The sequence below is a fragment of the Protopterus annectens genome, chromosome 9.part0 (genome assembly GCF_019279795.1).
Source record: "Protopterus annectens isolate FY-2018-M chromosome 9.part0, PAN1.0, whole genome shotgun sequence".
NCBI classification, from domain to species: Eukaryota; Metazoa; Chordata; order Ceratodontiformes; family Protopteridae; genus Protopterus; species Protopterus annectens.
Genome location: NC_056743.1, coordinates 1,015,780,564 through 1,015,795,759, shown reverse-complemented (window position 1 = coordinate 1,015,795,759; position 15,196 = coordinate 1,015,780,564). Strand labels below are relative to the sequence as shown.

General features: G+C 44.2%; 1 long non-coding RNA gene across 1 annotated transcript in view; it reads right to left on the bottom strand.

The window, feature by feature from the left end:
• The window catches only part of LOC122811752, a 267,887-nt gene that overhangs the window by 627 nt on the left and 252,064 nt on the right, over window positions 1-15,196 (bottom strand). The gene's annotated exons all lie outside the window — the stretch shown is intronic.

Below are 15,196 nucleotides of genomic sequence, written 5' to 3'. Positions count from 1 at the left end.
CAATCTCACTCAAACAAAAATTAATCATACTAACCACCTGTACTACACAGATTTCAATAATACCCTGGGGAAAAATCTAGACTTGTTCAGAAAAAAAAAATCCAAGTTAAATTCACACTAGAAAAATGCATTCACCAACTAATCCCTGACTGAACCATTTGGCACCTTTTTTCTCCTGTTCTGTTACACCTATTCTGTTTGTAACTTCAAGTTTGTAGGGTCACCATTATTGTTAACAGGAAAAGCCAAACAAAGAGCTATACAACATGTACTCCTTCCATGATGTTTCACTTCCAAAGGCTTGACTGAATAAGGACTCTGTGAGCCAACCCTCAAACAGACAATAGGGTGATTGAGGCGGAGTACCTTCTAGCAGGATAACTCTGGTAACCTACTCAAGATTCAACACAAGAAAGATGCATTGAGCCCTCTAGACTCAACACCTGCAAAATGAAGGGTGGCATCCAATGCAATGTCAGTCAACTCTCAGGCAGACAATACAGAGGAGTCTAGTCCAAGCATGGAAACTAATGCCTAGTACATTGAGAAGAAGCCAGAGCTTGTGTAAAAAGTTGAAATGTACTGCACAGATAGAAGCTGGTCTCACCTCTGCATAATAGTGTTATATTGTCTACAATCAAACTTACTGAATGAACTGTCATCACCTTTAGGGATGCCTGGGGCATTTGTGGGATGTTCAAGCTACCAGAGCAAGGTGTCATACAGCTGGAGTCTGTGCCAATACAAGGGTCACATCGAAAGAAATGCAAGCTGCAGAAGGGAAAGCTGTACAAATGCCCCTAAAAAGTATTCAAAGTACTGACTACTTGCAAACCAGTGATGTAGTGCCCGAAAAGGTACTGCCAACTCTCTGAAGTCTTGGGGAATGATGGAAAATAACTGAAATGGAGTGATATGAACCCAAATGGGATCTTTTAGACATCTGTGCTAATCATGATTTGCTTATGATGAGCACAAAGTTTGAACCCACAAACCTGCTCGTAAATACACTTGGTAAAGGAGCACCTTGAACCCAAGACTAATTATCAACTTTCTGCTCACATCAAACTTGAGGCCATATGGTTTGGACACTCAAGAGGGACACTCAAGAGCAGTGCTTTGTCAACTGATCACTATTTAGCAGCTGGATTGCAAACAGCTGGAGAGCTAGATGGACAGACCTGGGAAATGGAAAAGTGAAGGGACACGCTGCCTTGGGAAAAGCCTAGCAAATGTTTTCATGTAGGAAAAGCTGAACCACAAGAACTCCTACCATACTACCAAGAAGAGTTAGAAATACAAAGGATAAACTGACCCTGTTCAAGATCGCAGTAGCTTGGCAATGGCCAAGGAGCTGTGGCCAAGCCAACTCTGACTTTAAAAAGGGGTGAAGACCTGAGTATACCCCAGAAAGCAATATTCAGCTAGTAACCTAGGCAATGAAGTAGCAAACCAGTAAGAGGCCAAAGATGGCTCACCATCCTAGGAGGTTGCTGACAGTACTGTAGCAAAAGACCAATCAAGGAGAAGGTCCAGTATTGCTTCTACAACCTGTCTATATTAAGTCCCTCAAGGGCAACAAACCTGCCGAGAAGGTGCATGCAATACAGTGGAAATCGTGAATGTGTACTCTGCTTGTCTTCAAATACCTCACTAAACTTTTTCCACACCTGCATAGCTGCTTCAGTCTTCTCCAGCACCTGCTGAAAACACTGAATCCATTACCAAAAAGAAAAAGGACTCCAGTGCTCATATCTAGGAGGATGGTATTGTCTCTATGTACAAATAGGTCAGACATCATCTGCGGCAGTCCCCAAAGTACAAGACATGCAGGCTTGAGAGGAGTTTGGCAAGGACATGTAACCATACAATAGGACAGGGGGAAGTGTGCTGTAAACAAGGGTGGATAAACACTAATTACAATCAGCATGCCAGTTATAACTGGTTAAGGTACTCTGTATGCTCAGAAGGGGTCACAGATGAGGAACTATAATTGGGTTATAATGTAGTAACTGAGTGAGCAAACTAGCTCACTGATAGAACCCACCTAGTTAAAATAGGGAAAGCCACCTCAAGCAGTAGACCTGTAATGAGCAGTGTATCCCAGGGATGGGTTTTGGGGGCTCTGCTGTTTGAGATATACTTTTCTGAGGTGCAGGCCAAAACCAGTGGGTTATGGCTAACCAGGTTTGCAGATGACTGCAAGCTGGGTGCTGTCATCAATTCCCCTAGTGATGTGGACATCCTCCAAGACGGTCTCACCCAAACAAATGACTGATGCCAGAAACATGACCTCAAATTGAATGCCAAAACTGCATCACCTCCTTTGGGGAGAGTGATGTCCCCATAAACTATCACATTAATAAGGTCCCAAGCACACAATCAGTCCTGAGGGACTTCGGCACCCAGGTTGATGGCAAACTGAATTTTGACCACCATATTGCCTTCGCTGTACGGAAAGCTTTCAACATGGCCCACCTCATTAGTAAGGGTATCTCATCCAGGGACAAGGTGGTCATAACATTCCTGTAATCTTCCCTTACAAGACTAATGAGTACAATACCCCCTTCGGCATGTACCTCACAAAGCACAAGCAGCAGCTGGAGAGACCACAGAGGTGCCTCACCATGAGAATCCAGGGCCTCAAACATAAGGACTAAAGGCCCCATCCCTCTACTCATTCTACAGACTCCACAGAGGTGACCTCTGTTTGACAAAAAAGCAATCTCAGACCCTGCCTTGATGGGACTACTGCATATCCACAGGTCAAGCTCCTCATGCGCGGCGTCAGCCTGATCTGTGACATCAATAGGCTTTGTTGGAGGGACAGACTTGTGTCCCAGAGACTCCCCCTTTTGTGGAACAGACTCCCTCTCCATGTCAAGCAGAGTACCTCATTAACCCCTTTTAAGCCAAACCTGGATAACTGGATGGGGAACAGAAAATACACCCCTGGGATTCCACATGTGTCCCTGCTGGACAGTGGCATAGGGTATTGACTTGTTGGAACACGGGCTAAGTTCTTGGTTAGGCTTGTAAGGGCCTCAGGGCCAATAGCCTAGTAACTGGGACTTCATTTCAAGGTTTGCATTGTGTGACATCTGGTGAGAAATGATGGAATTAAGAAACAGATACTCCCCCAAAGTATAGGTCAGGGAAGGAGCTTAACTGTGGGAAGAAGGGCCTGCCCACTCCATCCTTGACATCTTTTGGGGGGGGGGGGGTCAGGCAAGACAACCATTTCTATTTGCTTCTTCAAGAATGCCCTCATCATATAATTCAACTCCAACTTTGAAGCACTTGTGATGGACTTAAAGGATCTAAAATGAGGAAATCAAAGAAGGTCTCAATGGAATACATGAACTCTCCAACTCAAAGATGACAGTCTGCTTGGCCACAGTCTGTAACTTGTCTACAATTAGAACAGGCTCTAAGGGGATTGGACCTGTATGTGGGGTTCTGACTTAAACCTTGATGAAGAGACCCATTTCATCACTGTCAAGACTCAAACACAGAGCCCCAGTCAGCTTTTCTTTGACTCTTTCACTTTGTCCCACATATCTTGGGGCTTTAGTTTGGCAGAAGTTTTCCTGGACTTATCACCCTTAGATTCAGGAGGAAGACTGTCCTTTATCACCAATTTATTCCTTCTATAGGAAAAGGCTCTTTCCCCAAAAGACTTGCACACACAGCACTCCACATTCAAATGATCTACCTCAAAACAATGAATGCACAGGTTGTGGCTATTTTGGGGGGCTATTTTATAGCCACATTTTGGGCACTTCTTAAAGCTCTTCGCCTTATCCCCCATAGTGAACGTGAAAAGAAAAAAAAAAAAAAAACAACACTGAATAAAAAGTAGACTATACAGAGATGCCAAAAAATGCATTATTGTATCCTTTGGGAAGTCATCTAATTCCAGGGAACAAGCACATTAACAATACACCCCAAAGAGCTGACCCAGTTATTTGGGAATCAGGAACTTTTGCAGACAGTGAGCTAACTTTTGTGTCCATTGTTATAAGAAAGTACGTGTACACTGCACAGCTTATAAACAAAGGAATTGTGCCTAGATCAAGGGATGTCACTGTCCTCTTCACTCAGCCTTAACTAGGCTTTTGGCTTTAAAAATGCCATTTGCACAACAAGTTACCTCAGCAAGGTAACCCACCAGTACTGGAATACTGCAACATCTAGGGAAGGACTTTTGCCCAATTTTATTTTTCTTTGTTTTCAGGGTAAAGTGGGCTGGTCCAAGGAACCTTTTCAGCCACGACTCGGGTGCCAATGCACAGATGTCCAAATAGATGAAATGCAACTGACAATGACTTCTACTAAATGGTTACACATCTGAATAATTGCACAGAATTAAATGGATTAAGGTTATGCAATAAGTACAGTTGTGCACACTTACCATAAATGTAGATGTTCGAGTGTATTCACTGTTGCAGTCATCACTGTTGGGTTCTCCTGCCTGCAGGCAGCCCTTAGTCGGACAGAATTCCAATGTCTAGGTCCGGCGTCGGCTGCTTTCGCTTCTTCCCTGATGTCAGTGCGCCAGGGGTATTTAGGTTACAGCCGACGCCATTGTCTTCAGTCTTTCTTGCTCCAGATGTCAGGTGCTCAATAAAGGCTAACATTGCCAAATACATATGCCTGCACCAAATTAAACAGTTTTCTCTTTTTATCTGCAAATACACCCCATAGGCAGTAGAAAAGAGAGAGGGAGAAAGTCATAGAGAAGTCCCAGGATAGAGTATGGGGGATGGAGGGAGGGTAACCCAGACTGCAACAGTGAAAACACTCGAACATCTACATTTATGGTAAGTGTACACAACTGTACTATGTTCGTGTTTCACTGTTGCAGTCATCACTGTTGGGTTGAATCCCAAAGCTGAGGATGGTTATAATACATTAGGAGCGGCTATGAGGCCCTGCAAAACTGTAGTGGCAAAGCCTGCCCTGGGCTTGAGTATTGAGGTAAGTTGTAGTGCCTGGTGAAGGTGTGCACTGAACTCCATGTAGCAGCCTCTAGTATGTCTTTGGTTGGGACTCCTCTGAGGAAGGCTGCTGAGGTTGCTGCTGCCCTTGTAGTGTGTGACCTGATGTTGCTAGAACTGGTTTGCCATGATGAGAATAGCAGAATCGGATGCAGTGGCCAATCCATTTAGAAATAGTTTGCTTTGTGACAGCCTTTCCCTGTGCATTTGCAGCATATGCCACTAACAATTGCTCTGTCTTCCTGAAAGCTTTAGTCCTGTCCAAGTAGAAGCGCAGCTGTCTGTGAATGTCCAAAGTATGCAGGATCCTTTCCCCTTTATTCTGTGGGTTAGGATAGAAGGTAGGCGGATGAATGGTCTGATTGAGGGCTACTTTTGATAATACTTTAGGCATGAAGGTTGGATTTGTCCTTAGAGAAACCCTGTCTTGATGAAAAATAAAAAAAGTTATGTACCTACCATAACGTTCCATGTTAGTTGTCTTCATCTCGCCTTCTTTCTTGCTTGTTGGGATCGGAGCCGATCCTTGGCTCCGACTCAGCCATCTTCTATAGCTCGAGAGCTGTTTACTGGCTCGAGGCTACCCCTTATCCCATGATGCCTAGCGCTAGCTACCCAAATCTCGTTTGTAATAGCTAACCCCAGACATAGCAAGAATAAACTAGCCCAACTAGCAGTTTATTTGGACATATCTGTAATGCCCTTAAACTTAAAGGAGGAAACAAATCAGAAAGTACTCAGCTGGTGAAAGTAAACTCCTCTCGATCCAATAGGATAGGGGGATGGAGGGTGGGACGCAAGAAAGAAGGCGAGATGAAGACAACTAACATGGAACGTTATGGTAGGTACATAACTTCTTTATGTTAAGTTGTCCATCTCGCCTTCGTTTCTTGTTTGTTGGGACAGCGTCCCTAGCACCTAATTCCCGGGTGGCTCATTGGAACAAACTCTTCAGAACAGCAGAACCAAAGTTAGCTCTATTTCTGGAAGCCATATCCAACTTGTAATGAGAAATAAAGGTATGAGGGATTTGCCCATGTGGCTGTGGCACAGATAGTGTCAAGGGGTAACCTGGACTGGAAGGCTACAAAGGTGGCCAAGGCCCTAGTAGAGTGTCCTTTCGGTTTGGCAGATAATTGTTTGTTTCTCAGTTGATAAATGAAGGTGATGATGTGAGACAACCACCTTGACAGGGTCATTTTGGAGACTGGAAGACCTTGTTTGCCCTTAGCATAAGAAAGGAAGAGCTGGTCCGACTTCCTTATGTCCTTTGTTCTATGGAGGTAAAAACGTAGTTGTCTATGAACATCCAAAAGGTGTAATTTGTATTCTGCCTAATTGGTGTAGTTAGGGAAGAACACTGGAAGGTCTATGGATTGGTTAAGATTATTTTCTGAGCACATCTTAGGGATGAAAGAAGGATTAGTTCTCAGTGTTACCCTATCCTTGTGAAAGACTAAGTATGGAGAACGAGCACTTAATGCCTGAAGTTCCGAAACACGTCTGGTTGAGGTAATAGCTACCAGAAAGAGAGTTTTCCAGGATAGAAAGCCAAGGGCGCAGGAAGCTGCTGGTTCAAACGGGGGCATAATCAATGAGGTTAGTACCAAATTAAGATCCCAAGGAGGAGTGGGGATCTCTCACTGGAGGCCTAAGAAGAGTAGTCCTTCGAAGAAAGGCCTTACACAACTTATGAGACATAATATTCAGATCAGAGAAGCCAACATGATAATTAGATATGGCTGCTAGTTGGACCCTGATTGTAGCAGAAGCGGACCCAGAATGAAAAAGTTCAGTTAAAAATTCCAAGATCTCGTGAACTGGGGCTGAGAAGGGTTCTATGTTTCTGGCCTCTGCCCAATAAGAGAAACATTTCCATTTGTTAGCATATGTCTTCCTAGTAGCCGATTTGTGAGAAGATACTATAATTTCACGCACTGCTGGGGAAATGCTAGGAAGCCTGGCTAGGGTTGGAATTGGATCAACCAAGCTGTGAGCTGGAGTGTTTGAAGGGATCAATGCAGTTCTCCTGATTGGTGAATCAGTAGGTCTGGAATAGGATCCAGGGTCCAGGGCTGCTCGAGAAGATAGCAGTGCAGGAATGGAAACCAAATCTGTCGAAGCTAGTAAGGAGCAATGAGGATCATTTTGCAACCCAACAATATCGCTTTCTGAATAAGTTTGGGTATAAGAGGAAAAGGTGGGAAGGCATAAAGAAGTCCCTGTGGCCAATCGTGGACTACAGCATCTCTGAGAGGATGACCGGGAAGCGGTAGAAGGGAGAAATAGTTGCTGCATTTGGTGTTGAAGGGGGTTGCAAACAGATCGCAGCAAGGCTATCCCCATTTGCGGAATATGCGGACCGCAACTACCTGATTCAGAGACCACTCGTGAGGCATGAGAACAGCTCTGTTGAGCCTGTCCGCTATGACGTTGGATTTCCCAGGGATGTGCGTTGCGATCAGAAAACGTTGGGAGGAAATTGCCCACTGCCAGAGTCTGAGTGCTTCTTGACATAGGGGATAGGATCTGGTCCCGTCCTGATTGTTGATGTACCAAACCACAGACATGTTGTCCGTTTGAACTGCAATAGTTCCCGGAGGGAGGGAGTCCTGAAGTGCTTGCAACGCTAGTAGCACAGCTCATCTCCAAGACATTTATGTTCAGGTGGTACTCTTGAGGTTGCCATATGCCTTGGACTGTCCTGCCCTGATAATGCCCCCCACCCCATCAGTGAGGCGTCCGTGGTCACTGCGGCAACCGGATGGGGTTGGATGAATGGTCTGTCCTGAGACACTAGCGGGGAGACCATCCACCAGGAAAGGTGTCTTTTGCCAGCTTCTGTAATCATGATCATGTGAGACATGGGAAGTTGTTGAAAGGACCACTGAGTGAAGAGGAGCCATTGGAGGATTCTCATGTGAAAGTGGGCTAGAGGTATGAGAAGAAAGGCCGCTGCCATGGAACCCAGCGTTTGGAGGACCAACCAGACTTGCACTTTTTTGCATTGCATGAGGATATGAACTTGCTGTCTGATTGTGGATACCCTGTCCAGAGGTAGTTTTGTGGACATAGTTCTTGTATTTAGATCTGCTCCTATGTAGGTAATAGACTGACAGGGCAACAAGACAGACTTTTCGAAATTTATAGTGATGCCTAATTGGGAACAGGTTGCGATTGTATAGTCCCTGGCTTGAAGAAGTTGGTGCCTGGTAGTAGCAGTGAGGAGCCAGTCATCTAGGTATGGAAACACCTGGCATCCTTGACGTCTCAGGTGAGTCGAGACCACTGCCATACATTTGGTAAACACCCTGGGGGCTGTGGTGAGACCAAAGGGCAGAGTTCTAAACTGGTAATGACTGGCTCCCAGCCAGAAGCGAAGGAATCTCCTGGAGCGTCTGTTCATTTTGATGTGACAGTACGCATCCTGAAGATCTACAGAGCACATCCAATTGTCCTGACCCAGAAAGGGTAGAATGACCATCCGAAACTTTATTCTTTGAACAGACTTGTTCAGTCTGCTGAGATCCAAAAATTGGTCTCCAGTCCCCTGTCTTTTTTGGTACCAAAAAGAACCTTGAGTAAATTCCAGATCCGTGCTGGTCTGCTGGGACTTCCTGGATGACTCTTTTCTAGCAGTCTTGAAATTTATATGACTGCTTGATCTCTCAGATTGGGTGGAACATCTGGGAGGGATTTTTTTGAATAAAAAATAAACTCTACAAGTAAGAGAAGGTGGGGTAAGGGGAGAGGGGAAGAACTCTCTAACTTAAACGAGTTCTTATAGGAAACTAAAATAAGGCTAAAACTACCAGAAGATCTCTAACGATAAAAAGTAGACTAAACTATGAAGAAAAAGACCCCCTAAAGAGCTAAGAACTTATTAAATTCACTTACACAAGCCTGAGCCAGTAAGAGACTCACCTCGCAGCTGAAGTGGCAAACGAGATCTGGGTAGCTAGCGCTAGACATCATGGGATAAGGGGTAGCCTTGAGCCAGTAAACAGCTCTAGAGCTATAGAAGATGGCAGAGTCGGAGCAGAGGATCGGCTCCGATCCCAACAAGCAAGAAATGAAGGCGAGATAGACAACTTAACATTGAAGGGTTCCACGGCCATGAGGGCCTGTAACTCTGAAACTTGCCTAGCAGAGGTTATTGCTAAAAGCAGGGCTGTTTTCCAAGATAGAAGCTGTGTATCAGCAGTTGCAGATGGCTCGAATGGAGGTAGAGTGAGCTTTTCCAGAACATAGTTAAGGTCCCATGCAGGGGCTGGCAGCCTTCTAGGAGGTCTTACGTTTTTTGGTCCTCTGAGATACTGCCTAAGCAAAGGATGAGAAAACATAGGCGGAGCAGTACTGTAATAAGCTGAGATTGCAGAGGCATGAATCTTTATAGATGAAAAGGATAGGCCTTTGTGCAACATCTCTGTTAAGTATTGTAGAATCAGAGGAATATTTGGTTTTGACACGTCAATTCCCTGAGCCTGGTTCCAAGTGGAAAATCTTTTCCATTTTCCAGCATAAGATTTCTTAGTGCTAGGCCTTCTGGCCTCCAGAATGACATCAATAACCAGTTTGCTGAGGGCAGTGTTATCCATGGCTATAGAATCTGCCATGCTGCTAGGTTTAGAGTTCTGAGATGGCTGTACAGAATGTGACCACTGTTCTGAGACAGCAGATGTGGAATTTGTGGTAAAATCCAAGCTAATTCCCGAGACAGATTCCTTAGGGTTGAGTACCAGAACTGGCGAGGCCAGTCTGGGGCTAGCAGAATCATTCTTGGTTTTTCCTGCCTGATTTTTAGTAGCACCTTTGGAAGAAGGGGCAGTGGAGGGAAGGCGTACCCTGACAGGTTTCTCCAAGTGAAGGACAGAGCATCCACTTTCCATGCTTGTTTGTGGTAGGTTCTTGTGCAAAAAGTTTTCAGCTGACAGTTTTGAGGTGATGCAAATAGGTCTATGTCCGGGCATCCCCATTTCTCTATTATCATGTTGAAAATCTGAGGATCCAATATCTATTAAGTTTCTGCTGAGATTGTCTGCTAAGGTGTTGTTCTTTCTTGGCAGGAATTGGGCCTGCAGATAGACTTGATGGACCAATGCTGTGTTCCACAGAGTCATAGCTAGTCTGCACAGGGAGTAAGAGTGAGAGCCCCCCTGTTTGTTTATGTACCACATGACTGTGGTATTGTCCGTCCTTATCAACAGTTGTCCTGGTTGAATTAAATCCTTGAAGGCTGTCCGGGCATTCTGTACAGCTAGCATCTCTTTCAGATTGATGTGGAGATGCTGTTGGCTCTCTGTCCATATGCCCTGGATACATTTTCCCTCCATATGGGCTCCCCAAGCATAATCTGAGGCATCTGTAGTTAAGGTTTGTTTGGGTGGGGTTAGAGAAAAAGGCTGTCCCTTATTCTGATGACAGGCCTTTGCCCACCATAGAAACTCCTGCTGAAGGTAGGGAATAATTGCAATTATTGCCTCCAAGCTGTGGCAATGTTGAGACCAAACACTCTTTAGGTACCATTGCAGTTTCCTCATATGCAATCTTGCATATGGAACTAGTAGAATGCAGGAAGCCATGAATCCTAAGGCCTGCAGAGCTTGTCTTGCAGTTAGTTGGTGTTTTGTAGACAGCATTTTGAAGTAGGTGGCCAGTTGCCTCTGTTTGTCTGGCGTGAGGTAAGCCATCTGGGTTGTAGTATCTAAATTTGCACCCAGGAATGTTATCTGTTGCGAGGGTATTTGGTTTGACTTCTTTTTGTTTACTGCGTACCCCAAGCATATTAATAGTTTTTTCACAAATGCCAGCTGCAGCAGTAGAAGGTCTTTGCTGTCCGCCTGAATGAGGCAGTTGTCCAAGTAGGGGTATATTTGTATTCCCCTCTGTCTGCAGAATGCCATTACTGGTGCCAGGCACTTGGTAAAGACTCTGGGCGCAGTAGATAAGCCAAAGGGCAGTACAGTAAATTGGTAGTGCTTCGAACCAGTTTTGAATCTTAGGTATTTTCTGTATGCAGGTCTGATTGGGACATGCAGATATGCCTCTTTTAGATCCAGTGTTACCATCCAAGCGGTCTTGTCCAGCATGGGTAACAGTTGCTGTAGTGTCAGCATTTTGAATTTTGGAATATCCAGAAAGGTATTTAGAATGGATAACTCTAGGATGGGTCTCCAGGTTTTTTCCTTCCTAGGGACTAGGAAAAGTCTTGAGTAAAATCCTTGTCCTTTTTCTGCGTCCGGTATTAACTGAATGGCCCTAATGTACATGAGGGATTGTACTTGGTTTTGTGCCTCTGCCCACTGTTTTTTTGGCAGATACAGCCATCCTTTCGGTCTTGTTAAAGTATGGAAATTAAATGTGTAGCCCTTTGCTACTATGTCTAAGACCCATTTATCCTGAGTTATGAGGAGTCAATTTTTGCAAAAAAGTGCTAATTTTCCCCCCAAAGGGGCTGTTAGCAGATAAGTGCTTGGAGCTGGTAAGGGGAAGTCACTGTGACTGTTTTCTGTATGGTTGTGATCTGTCTTCACCTCCCCTGGGGGTGGAAGAACTCCACTGCCTAGGTCTGTAAGAGGTCTGGGGCTGGGATCTGCCCCTAGTGCGTCTATATCTGCCCCTTTGAGGTCTGTCAATATTCGGAAAGGACCAATTCTTAAGATGGCCAATGCCTGCTAAACCTTGGTGGCTGAACCTGCATGAAATCCTTGACTGTCTGCACAGACTTGGCCTTGTCTTCCACTTTCTTTAACACTTCCTCTACCTTTGAACCAAACAAAACATTGTGCTGTAGAGGAGCATTTAATAATTTTGCTTTAACATGATCTGGTAGACTTTGTTCCTTTAACCAAGCATGTCTCCTAATAACTGTACCAGTCACAGCGGCCCTGCAGGAGGCCTCCATAGAATCAAAACCACATTGTAAAGTATGCTTTCCCACTTGTTCAGTAGCATGCATTAAATCCTGCATTTCCTTGTTTTCTGCACATTCAGCAATATTCAACATTTTTTGTTTTAATAATGACAAAAGGCATTGCTGGTATTTAAGCATATGAAAATGACAATTTAAAGCTGTTATTGCCAAGGTGGCAGAAGTATACACCTTCTTTCCCCATCTTTCCAGAGCCCTGGAATCCCTGTCGGAGGGGGTAGGATTTTTAGCAGTGGCTGCCTTTATTCCCTTGGGACCCTGTGAGATAGTTTCTGCTTCAGCTGAGGGTTTTTTGAAAAGGAATTTATGAGTATCCGGAACCCTGTAATATCTATCTGGCTTAACAGGGGCTGGAGGCAAGGAGTCAGGAGACAAACTGGACTCTGCAAAAACATCATCTACAACATCTAGCACAGGAGGGATAGCCAGGGGTCTATGCTGAGGGAGTAGAAGAAAATCCCCGAGTCTTTTCTTAGATTCAGAATATTCCTGACCTTCCCAGTGAAAATGCTCCCTTATGTCATGTAAGGTTTCCCCAAAAGAAAAATCCTCAGGTGGAGAGGCAGAAGGGATAGATTCTTTAGCATCAGAATCTTCATAAGGGGGGAGGGAATATTCCTGTTCAGAGGAGAAAACAGAGGAAATTGAGACCTGATCAGAAGAGTCATAATCTACCTCTTGCCTAGGCCTTTTATCAAGAGGGGGATGAGAGCCCCTAATCAAGGTAAGCAGGTCTTCGGCCATTTTGAGCATTTGCTTTTGTGGTCTGGTGGCCTGGTCTTGTAGAGGCCTGTACTCGTTTCTTTGTCTTTGCTGGTGCTTTAGTCTTTGTCTTTGATGCTGAAGTCATTTTTACATACAGTTGAGTAGACCTTAAAACTCCCTCAGACGCCGCGGCTCCGGACCCATCTGAGGGAATGTTGTCCGAAGGTCCTGTCGCTTGATACTCTGAAGGCCTCGTCGGCTCCTCGTGGGAGTCGGTATCGGCCTGCGGTTCTACAATGGCGGGTGCCAGGGGCTGTGAAAGCGCCTCGGTGACGGCCGCCGGACCGGCAACTGGCTCTGAAGAAATATTGTCATCCGTTTTGGACCTCGGAAGCCTATCTTTATTCTTTTCTCTACGCTTTTTAATAATTCTGGTAGTCGGATGACTATCCGACGACATTTTATAGTTAAATCGCCTGCCAAAATAGTGAAATGCAAAGTCGTACAAATGCTTTATAGTGCGTTGGTTAAATCTAGCACAGATCCGACAACTAGCACTGACGTCAGGGAAGAAGCGACAGCAGCCGACGCTGGACCTAGACTTTGGAATTCTGGCTGACTGTGGGCTGCCTGCAGGCAGGAAAACCCAACAGTGATGACTGCAACAGTGAAACACGATGAACATCTGCAACACTGCTGAATTCCAAGAAGAAATACAATACTAACATTCTTTAAATATTTCACACTCAAAAAAGATTAATGAGGAATACTATTGTCTGATATTTACATGAACTTGTACATATTTGCAAAATGAGAAAGTTTCCCCTATACAGCAGAGAAGTTCAAGAGAATGAATGTGAGACAAGGGACTGTCAGCATGTTTGGTAGAGTCAAAGGTCAGAGAACAAATGGGTGGAAGGTATCCCTTATCAACAAAGCTAACATTTGTACATTTCTTTTACGTGTTCAGGAGTCTTCTTCCCCTGAAAGGGGAATATTCTGCAATTTGTCAGAGTTCAGTTGGTAGGTGGTTCCACTTTGCCAGGATAATTTTACTGAAGCTTTTTTTTCACCTGAGCAGTCGGTAAAAGGGGGTCCGAAAAGTTGCTAAGTTGTCACCGTCTCGGTACCTGACAAATTATGGAGATGTATGAATCTCAACTTTATTACACAAGGATAGGCAACATCTGTAATTCATTTTAGATCTAAGGGAGGGCAAGAGAAGGATAGAATGTGACAGCTGGGCCTTTCGTAAGGTGATGCAGTGGTGCTCTAGACATGGTTTACAGTTTATAAATCTACACATAGCAGTCAGAAGCTTGCTGATGTAGGAGGAATAACAAGATAAAGGTGAGTGGTAGGGCATATTCAAGCCTTGGCTTCCTTATTGATGTGCTCAAAACTTAGCAAAATGACCAGTCAAGAATACTCACTGCCACATAATTTACTCAAAAAAAGCTAAGTGCTTTCATTCCTTATGTATGGAACTTCATCAGAACTGAACAGTTAATTTCAGCAAGCTGAGTTTATCCATTTTACTTCTTGGCTGGCACGTGTTTGGTTATTCCTTACTAATGTGACTGGAGACATATTACATACACACTCGCAAGAAGTGACTAGGCAAACAGTCCAGAAGACCAGTAAGGCTTTTAGCCAAAATTCCCAACTGCCCCAAAGCACCGCTTGGTTAAGTATCTTGCTTAAGGTCACACAGTATGAAACTGAAGATGGAAAGATTCAAACCCTGTATCCTTGGAACAAGAAAAGGCTCATTAACAAGCCAGAGCTTTAATCCACTGTGCTAATTGTCAGTGTAAGACAAATTGGTTCAAGACCACAGTATCTGTAAATGTACACTATGGCAGTGCTCTCATTGTTTGTGTTTTAAAGTGAAGATTGAGTTTTGGGGAATTAATTGGCAATTCCAAAATAAATGGCAGCTGTCTTGAAAATACTTACAGCAAGTTTATTAACAGATAAGTGAAGACAAAAGGTGGAGAAACCTTTTGAAGAGAAGTTTTCACTATTTTCTAAATGTCAATACCTCACTCTATTATATGGGTGGTTCATGTATTCACCCTGTGAAGCCTGTTAGGTTTCTTTGCATCACTGAGGTACAGTGGTGGGCTCAATCTCCTTCAAGCCCAACAGGTCTAGCGACTTTTTTGTCCCTGGCACTTTTCACAACTCCCATTTAAAATGCTACCCCATGAAGTTGAGGATCTCCAGAAAAGAGATGTCCTTGCAGTCAACCTGATATTGTGTCATCATCAGAATAAGACACCGAGAACGGCATCTAGGAAATATATGCCAAGTCTTCCTTATTATCAGTGGAAGAATCAGATTCTCTTGGAGGAGTCTTTTTTAAATTTTTTTTTATTTTATTACTACAATGACAGCCCGAAGATGGAGAGGGTTTGGGGACTGCTGCAAGCTCTGCCATACCGCAAAGTGCACCTCTACCAATTTTCTTAAATCCTGCAAAGCAAAGCTGGAGGACTTGTGGTATGGAAGGCTTGAAACATAGCAAATACTGTTTACACTAATTTCCTTCCCATGA